The sequence below is a fragment of the Microchirus variegatus genome (assembly GCF_963457635.1).
Source record: "Microchirus variegatus genome assembly, chromosome: 12".
In the NCBI taxonomy this organism is placed as follows: domain Eukaryota; kingdom Metazoa; phylum Chordata; class Actinopteri; order Pleuronectiformes; family Soleidae; genus Microchirus; species Microchirus variegatus.
Window position 1 is genome coordinate 118,305 of NC_139813.1, and position 10,314 is coordinate 128,618.

The following is a 10,314-nucleotide window of genomic DNA, read 5'->3' on the forward strand; positions in this document are numbered from 1 at the left end:
AGTTAAGCTCATTTGGAGATTTTCCATTTTTTTCTCCTGCCACATGATATAAACCTTTAAAAGTGAACATAACATCTTAACAATGTTACTTCTGGACACTCAGTGTAAAATGTTGCAATTATTTCATTGTTTGGACTTGTTTTCTGTTTTTCTATGTTCATGTGTACATTAGAGTGAGTTAAGCTCATTTGGAGATTTTCAATTTTTTTCTCCTGCCACATGATATAAACCTTTAAAAGTGAACATAACATCTTTACAATGTTACTTCTGGACACTCAGTGTAAAATGTTGCAATTATTTCATTGTTTGGACTTGTTTTCTCTTTTTCTATGTTTATGTGTACATAAGAGTGAGTTAAGCTCATTTGGAGATTTTCCATTTTTTTCTCCTGCCACATGATATAAGCCTTAAAAAATGAACATAACATCTTTACAATGTTAATTCTGGACACTCAGTGTAAAATGTTGCAATTATTTCATTGTTTGGACTTGTTTTCTGTTTTTCTATGTTTATGTGTACATTAAAGTGAGTTAAGCTCATTTGGAGATTTTCCATTTTTTTCTCCTGCCACATCATATAAACCTTAAAAAGTGAACATAACATCTTTACAATGTTATTTCTGGACACTCAGTGTAAAATGTTGCAATTATTTCATTGTTTGGACTTGTTTTCTGTTTTTCCATGTTCATGTGTACATTAAAGTGAGTTAAGCTCATTTGGAGATTTTCCATTTTTTTCTCCTGCCACATGATATAAACCTTAAAAAGTGAACATTACATCTTTACAATGTTACTTCTGGACACTCAGTGTAAAATGTTGCAATTATTTCATTGTTTGGACTTGTTTCTGTTTTTCTATGTTTACTTGCGCATTGGAGTGAGTTAAGCTCATTTGGAGATTTTCCATTTTTTTCTCCTGCCAAATGATATAAACCTTTAAAAGTGAACATAACATCTTAACAATGTTACTTCTGGACACTCAGTATAAAATGTTGCAATTATTTCATTGTTTGGACCGGTTTTCTGTTTTTCCATGTTCATGTGTACATTAAAGTGAGTTAAGCTCATTTGGAGATTTTCCATTTTTTTCTCCTGCCACATGATATAAACCTTAAAAAGTGAACATTACATCTTTACAATGTTACTTCTGGACACTCAGTGTAAAATGTTGCAATTATTTCATTGTTTGGACTTGTTTTCTGTTTTTCTATGTTCATGTGTACATTAGAGTGAGTAAAGCTCATTTGGAGATTTTCCATTTTTTTCTCCTGCCAAATGATATAAACCTTAAAAAGTGAAGATAACATATTTACAATGTTACTTCTGGACACTCAGTGTAAAATGTTGCAATTATTTCATTGTTTGGACTTGTTTTCTGTTTTTCTATATTTACTTGCGCATTAGAGTGAGTTAAGCTCATTTGGAGATTTTCCATTTTTTTCTCCTGCCACATGATATAAACTTTTAAACGTGAACATAACATCTTAACAATGTTACTTCTGGACACTCAGTGTAAAATATTGCAATTATCTGATTGTTTGGACTTGTTTTCTGTTTTTCTATGTTTATGTGTTCATTAGAGTGAGTTAAGCTCATTTGGAGATTTTCCATTTTTTTCTCCTGTCACATGATATAAACCTTAAAAAGTGAACATAACATCTTAACAATGTTACTTATGGACACTCAGTGTAAAATGTTGCAATTATTTCATTGTTTGGACTTGTTTTCTGTTTTTCTATGTTTACTTGCGCATTGGAGTTAGTTAAGCTCATTTGGAGATTTTAAATTTTTTCTCCTGCCACATGATATAAACCTTAAAAAGTGAACATAACATCTTTACAATGTTACTTCTGGACACTCAGTGTAAAATGTTGCAATTATTTCATTGTTTGGACTTGTTTTCTGTTTTTCTATGTTTATGTGTTCCTTAGAGTGAGTTAAGCTCATTTGGAGATTTTCCATTTTTTTCTCCTGCCACATGATATAAACCTTAAAAAGTGAACATAACATCTTTACAATGTTAATTCTGGACACTCAGTGTAAAATGTTGTAATTATTTCATTGTTTGGACTTGTTTTCTGTTTTTCTATGTTCATGTGTACATTAGAGTGAGTTAAGCTCATTTGGAGATTTTCCATTTTTTTCTCCTGCCACATGATATAAACCTTAAAAAGTGAAGATAACATGTTTACAATGTTATTTCTGGACACTCAGTGTAAAATGTTGCAATTATTTCATTGTTTGGACTTGTTTTCTGTTTTTCTATGTTTACTTGCGCATTAGAGTGAGTTAAGCTCATTTGGAGATTTTCCATTTTTTTCTCCTGCCACATGATATAAACCTTTAAAAGTGAACATAACATCTTAACAATGTTACTTCTGGACACTCAGTGTAAAATGTTGCAATTATTTCATTGTTTGGACTTGTTTTCTGTTTTTCTATGTTCATGTGTACATTAGAGTGAGTTAAGCTCATTTGGAGATTTTCCATTTTTTTCTCCTGTCAAATGATATAAACCTTTAAAAGTGAACATAACATCTTTAAAATCTTACTTCTGGACACTCAGTGTAAAATGTTGCAATTATTTCATTGTTTGGACTTGTTTTCTGTTTTTCTATGTTTACTTGCGCATTGGAGTGAGTTAAGCTCATTTGGAGATTTTCAATTTTTTTCTCCTGCCACATGATATAAACCTTAAAAAGTGAACATAACATCTTAACAATGTTACTTCTGGACACTCAGTGTAAAATGTTGCAATTATTTCATTGTTTGGACTTGTTTTTTGTTTTTCTATGTTTACTTGCGCATTGGAGTGAGTTAAGCTCATTTGGAGATTTTCCATTTTTTTCTCCTGCCACATGATATAAACCTTTAAAAGCGAACATAACACCTTTACAATGTTACTTCTGGACACTCAGTGTAAAATGTTGCAATTATTTCATTGTTTGGACTTGTTTTCTGTTTTTCTATGTTTATGTGTTCATTAGAGTGAGTTAAGCTCATTTGGAGATTTTCCATTTTTTTCTCCTGCCACATGATATAAACCTTAAAAAGTGAACATAACATCTTTACAATGTTAATTCTGGACACTCAGTGTAAAATGTTGTAATTATTTCATTGTTTGGACTTGTTTTCTGTTTTTCTATGTTCATGTGTACATTAGAGTGAGTTAAGCTCATTTGGAGATTTTCCATTTTTTTCTCCTGCCACATGATATAAACCTTAAAAAGTGAAGATAACATGTTTACAATGTTATTTCTGGACACTCAGTGTAAAATGTTGCAATTATTTCATTGTTTGGACTTGTTTTCTGTTTTTCTATGTTTACTTGCGCATTAGAGTGAGTTAAGCTCATTTGGAGATTTTCCATTTTTTTCTCCTGCCACATGATATAAACCTTAAAAAGTGAAGATAACATATTTACAATGTTACTTCTGGACACTCAGTGTAAAATGTTGCAATTATTTCATTGTTTGGACTTGTTTTCTGTTTTTCTATGTTCATGTGTACATTAGAGTGAGTTAAGCTCATTTGGAGATTTTCAATTTTTTTCTCCTGCCACATGATATAAACCTTAAAAAGTGAACATAACATCTTAACAATGTTACTTCTGGACACTCAGTGTAAAATGTTGCAATTATTTCATTGTTTGGACTTGTTTTTTGTTTTTCTATGTTTACTTGCGCATTGGAGTGAGTTAAGCTCATTTGGAGATTTTCCATTTTTTTCTCCTGCCACATGATATAAACCTTTAAAAGCGAACATAACACCTTTACAATGTTACTTCTGGACACTCAGTGTAAAATGTTGCAATTATTTCATTGTTTGGACTTGTTTTCTGTTTTTCTATGTTTATGTGTTCATTAGAGTGAGTTAAGCTCATTTGGAGATTTTCCATTTTTTTCTCCTGCCACATGATATAAACCTTAAAAAGTGAACATAACATCTTTACAATGTTAATTCTGGACACTCAGTGTAAAATGTTGTAATTATTTCATTGTTTGGACTTGTTTTCTGTTTTTCTATGTTCATGTGTACATTAGAGTGAGTTAAGCTCATTTGGAGATTTTCCATTTTTTTCTCCTGCCACATGATATAAACCTTAAAAAGTGAAGATAACATGTTTACAATGTTATTTCTGGACACTCAGTGTAAAATGTTGCAATTATTTCATTGTTTGGACTTGTTTTCTGTTTTTCTATGTTTACTTGCGCATTAGAGTGAGTTAAGCTCATTTGGAGATTTTCCATTTTTTTCTCCTGCCACATGATATAAACCTTAAAAAGTGAAGATAACATATTTACAATGTTACTTCTGGACACTCAGTGTAAAATGTTGCAATTATTTCATTGTTTGGACTTGTTTTCTGTTTTTCTATGTTCATGTGTACATTAGAGTGAGTTAAGCTCATTTGGAGATTTTCAATTTTTTTCTCCTGCCACATGATATAAACCATTAAAAGTGAACATAACATCTTTACAATGTTACCTCTGGACACTCAGTGTAAAATGTTGCAATTATTTCATTGTTTGGACTTGTTTTCTCTTTTTCTATGTTTATGTGTACATAAGAGTGAGTTAAGCTCATTTGGAGATTTTCCATTTTTTTCTCCTGCCACATGATATAAACCTTAAAAAATGAACATAACATCTTTACAATGTTAATTCTGGACACTCAGTGTAAAATGTTGCAATTATTTCATTGTTTGGACTTGTTTTCTGTTTTTCTATGTTTATGTGTACATTAAAGTGAGTTAAGCTCATTTGGAGATTTTCCATTTTTTTCTCCTGCCACATCATATAAACCTTAAAAAGTGAACATAACATCTTTACAATGTTATTTCTGGACACTCAGTGTAAAATGTTGCAATTATTTTATTGTTTGGACTTGTTTTCTGTTTTTCTATGTTTATGTGTACATTAAAGTGAGTTAAGCTCATTTGGAGATTTTCCATTTTTTTCTCCTGCCACATGATATAAACCTTAAAAAGTGAACATAACATCTTTACAATGTTAATTCTGGACACTCAGTGTAAAATGTTGTAATTATTTCATTGTTTGGACTTGTTTTCTGTTTTTCTATGTTCATGTGTACATTAGAGTGAGTTAAGCTCATTTGGAGATTTTCCATTTTTTTCTCCTGCCACATGATATAAACCTTAAAAAGTGAAGATAACATGTTTACAATGTTATTTCTGGACACTCAGTGTAAAATGTTGCAATTATTTCATTGTTTGGACTTGTTTTCTGTTTTTCTATGTTTACTTGCGCATTAGAGTGAGTTAAGCTCATTTGGAGATTTTCCATTTTTTTCTCCTGCCACATGATATAAACCTTTAAAAGTGAACATAACATCTTAACAATGTTACTTCTGGACACTCAGTGTAAAATGTTGCAATTATTTCATTGTTTGGACTTGTTTTCTGTTTTTCTATGTTCATGTGTACATTAGAGTGAGTTAAGCTCATTTGGAGATTTTCAATTTTTTTCTCCTGCCACATGATATAAACCTTTAAAAGTGAACATAACATCTTTACAATGTTACCTCTGGACACTCAGTGTAAAATGTTGCAATTATTTCATTGTTTGGACTTGTTTTCTGTTTTCTATGTTTACTTGCGCATTGGAGTGAGTTAAGCTCATTTGGAGATTTTCCATTTTTTTCTCCTGTCAAATGATATAAACCTTTAAAAGTGAAAATAACATCTTTAAAATCTTACTTCTGGACACTCAGTGTAAAATGTTGCAATTATTTCATTGTTTGGACTTGTTTTCTGTTTTTCTATGTTTACTTGCGCATTGGAGTGAGTTAAGCTCATTTGGAGATTTTCAATTTTTTTCTCCTGCCACATGATATAAACCTTAAAAAGTGAACATAACATCTTAACAATGTTACTTCTGGACACTCAGTGTAAAATGTTGCAATTATTTCATTGTTTGGACTTGTTTTTTGTTTTTCTATGTTTACTTGCGCATTGGAGTGAGTTAAGCTCATTTGGAGATTTTCCATTTTTTTCTCCTGCCACATGATATAAACCTTTAAAAGCGAACATAACACCTTTACAATGTTACTTCTGGACACTCAGTGTAAAATGTTGCAATTATTTCATTGTTTGGACTTGTTTTCTGTTTTTCTATGTTCATGTGTACATTAGAGTGAGTTAAGCTCATTTGGAGATTTTCCATTTTTTTCTCCTGCCAAATGATATAAACCTTAAAAAGTGAAGATAACATATTTACAATGTTACTTCTGGACACTCAGTGTAAAATGTTGCAATTATTTCATTGTTTGGACTTGTTTTCTGTTTTTCTATGTTTACTTGCGCATTGGAGTGAGTTAAGCTCATTTGGAGATTTTCCATTTTTTTCTCCTGCCACATGATATAAACCTTTAAAAGTGAACATAACATCTTAACAATGTTACTTCTGGACACTCAGTGTAAAATATTGCAATTATCTGATTGTTTGGACTTGTTTTCTGTTTTTCTATGTTTATGTGTTCATTAGAGTGAGTTAAGCTCATTTGGAGATTTTCCATTTTTTTCTCCTGTCACATGATATAAACCTTAAAAAGTGAACATAACATCTTAACAATGTTACTTCTGGACACTCAGTGTAAAATGTTGCAATTATTTCATTGTTTGGACTTGTTTTCTGTTTTTCTATGTTTACTTGCGCATTGGAGTTAGTTAAGCTCATTTGGAGATTTTCAATTTTTTTCTCCTGCCACATGATATAAACCTTAAAAAGTGAACATAACATCTTTACAATGTTACTTCTGGACACTCAGTGTAAAATGTTGCAATTATTTCATTGTTTGGACTTGTTTTCTGTTTCTCTATGTTCATGTGTACATTAGAGTGAGTTAAGCTCATTTGGAGATTTTCAATTTTTTTCTCCTGCCACATGATATAAACCTTTAAAAGTGAACATAACATCTTTACAATGTTACCTCTGGACACTCAGTGTAAAATGTTGCAATTATTTCATTGTTTGGACTTGTTTTCTCTTTTTCTATGTTTATGTGTACATAAGAGTGAGTTAAGCTCATTTGGAGATTTTCCATTTTTTTCTCATGCCACATGATATAAGCCTTAAAAAATGAACATAACATCTTTACAATGTTAATTCTGGACACTCAGTGTAAAATGTTGCAATTATTTCATTGTTTGGACTTGTTTTCTGTTTTTCTATGTTTATGTGTACATTAAAGTGAGTTAAGCTCATTTGGAGATTTTCCATTTTTTTCTCCTGCCACATGATATAAACCTTAAAAAGTGAACATAACATCTTTACAATGTTACTTCTGGACACTCAGTGTAAAATGTTGTAATTATTTCATTGTTTGGACTTGTTTTTTGTTTTTCTATGTTTATGTGTACATTAGAGTGAGTTAAGCTCATTTGGAGATTTTCAATTTTTTCCTCCTGCCACATGATATAAACCTTAAAAAATGAACATAACATCTTTACAATGTTACTTCTAGACACTCAGTGTAACATTTTACAATTATTTCATTGTTTGGACTTGTTTTCTGTTTTTCCATGTTTATGTGTACATTAAAGTGAGTTAAGCTCATTTGGAGATTTTCAATTTTTTTCTCCTGCCACATGATATAAACCTTAAAAAGTGAACATTACATCTTTACAATGTTACTTCTGGACACTCAGTGTAAAATGTTGCAATTATTTCATTGTTTGGACTTGTTTCTGTTTTTCTATGTTTACTTGCGCATTGGAGTGAGTTAAGCTCATTTGGAGATTTTCCATTTTTTTCTCCTGCCAAATGATATAAACCTTTAAAAGTGAACATAACATCTTAACAATGTTACTTCTGGACACTCAGTATAAAATGTTGCAATTATTTCATTGTTTGGACTTGTTTTCTGTTTTTCCATGTTTATGTGTACATTAAAGTGAGTTAAGCTCATTTGGAGATTTTCCATTTTTTTCTCCTGCCACATGATATAAACCTTAAAAAGCGAACATAACACCTTTACAATGTTACTTCTGGACACTCAGTGTAAAATGTTGTAATTATTTCATTGTTTGGACTTGTTTTCTGTTTTTCTATGTTCATGTGTACATTAGAGTGAGTTAAGCTCATTTGGAGATTTTCCATTTTTTTCTCCTGCCACATGATATAAACCTTAAAAAGTGAAGATAACATATTTACAATGTTACTTCTGGACACTCAGTGTAAAATGTTGCAATTATTTCATTGTTTGGACTTGTTTTCTGTTTTTCTATGTTTACTTGCGCATTAGAGTGAGTTAAGCTCATTTGGAGATTTTCCATTTTTTTCTCCTGCCACATGATATAAACCTTTAAAAGTGAACATAACATCTTAACAATGTTACTTCTGGACACTCAGTGTAAAATATTGCAATTATTTCATTGTTTGGACTTGTTTTCTGTTTTTCTATGTTTATGTGTTCATTAGAGTGAGTTAAGCTCATTTGGAGATTTTCCATTTTTTTCTCCTGTCACATGATATAAACCTTAAAAAGTGAACATAACATCTTAACAATGTTACTTCTGGACACTCAGTGTAAAATGTTGCAATTATTTCATTGTTTGGACTTGTTTTCTGTTTTTCTATGTTTACTTGCGCATTGGAGTGAGTTAAGCTCATTTGGAGATTTTCAATTTTTTGCTCCTGCCACATGATATAAACCTTAAAAAGTGAACATAACATCTTTACAATGTTACTTCTGGACACTCAGTGTAAAATGTTGTAATTATTTCATTGTTTGGACTTGTTTTCTGTTTTTCTATGTTCATGTGTACATTAGAGTGAGTTAAGCTCATTTGGAGATTTTCCATTTTTTTCTCCTGCCACATGATATAAACCTTAAAAAGTGAAGATAACATGTTTACAATGTTATTTCTGGACACTCAGTGTAAAATGTTGCAATTATTTCATTGTTTGGACTTGTTTTCTGTTTTTCTATGTTTACTTGCGCATTAGAGTGAGTTAAGCTCATTTGGAGATTTTCCATTTTTTTCTCCTGCCACATGATATAAACCTTTAAAAGTGAACATAACATCTTAACAATGTTACTTCTGGACACTCAGTGTAAAATGTTGCAATTATTTCATTGTTTGTACTTGTTTTCTGTTTTTCCTTTTTATGTGTTCATTAAAGTGAGTTAAGCTCATTTGGAGATTTTCCATTTTTTCTCATGCCACATGATATAAACCTTAAAAAGTGAAATTAACATCTTTACAATGTTACTTCTGGACACTCAGTGTAAAATGTTGCAATTATTTCATTGTTTGGACTTGTTTTCTGTTTTTCTATGTTTATGTGTTCATTAGAGTGAGTTAAGCTCATTTGGAGATTTTCCATTTTTTTCTCCTGTCACATGATATAAACCTTAAAAAGTGAACATAACATCTTAACAATGTTACTTCTGGACACTCAGTGTAAAATGTTGCAATTATTTCATTGTTTGGACTTGTTTTCTGTTTTTCTATGTTTATGTGTTCATTAGAGTGAGTTAAGCTCATTTGGAGATTTTCCATTTTTTTCTCCTGCCACATGATATAAACCTTGATAAGCGAACATAACATCTTTACAATGTTACTTCTGGACACTCAGTGTAAAATGTTGTAATAATTTCATTGCTGGACTTGTTTTCTGTTTTTCTATGTTCATGTGTACATTAGAGTGAGTTAAGCTCATTTGGAGATTTTCATTTTTTTCTCCTGCCACATGATATAAACCTTAAAAAGTGAAGATAACATATTTACAATGTTACTTCTGGACACTCAGTGTAAAATGTTGCAATTATTTCATTGTTTGGACTTGTTTTCTGTTTTTCTATGTTCATGTGTACATTAGAGTGAGTTAAGCTCATTTGGAGATTTTCCATTTTTTTCTCCTGCCACATGATATAAACCTTTAAAAGTGAACATAACATCTTTACAATGTTACTTCTGGACACTCAGTGTAAAATGTTGCAATTATTTCATTGTTTGGACTTGTTTTCTGTTTTTCCTTTTTATGTGTACATTAAAGTGAGTTAAGCTCATTTGGAGATTTTCCATTTTTTTCTCCTGCCACATGATATAAACCTTTAAAAGTGAACATAACATCTTAACAATATTACTTCTGGACACTCAGTATAAAATGTTGCAATTATTTCATTGTTTGGACTTGTTTTCTGTTTTTCCATGTTTATGTGTTCATTAGTGTGAGTTAAGCTCATTTGGAGATTTTCAATTTTTTTCTCCTGTCACATGATATAAACCTTAAAAAGTGAACATAACATCTTAACAATGTTACTTCTGGACACTCAGTCTAAAATGTTG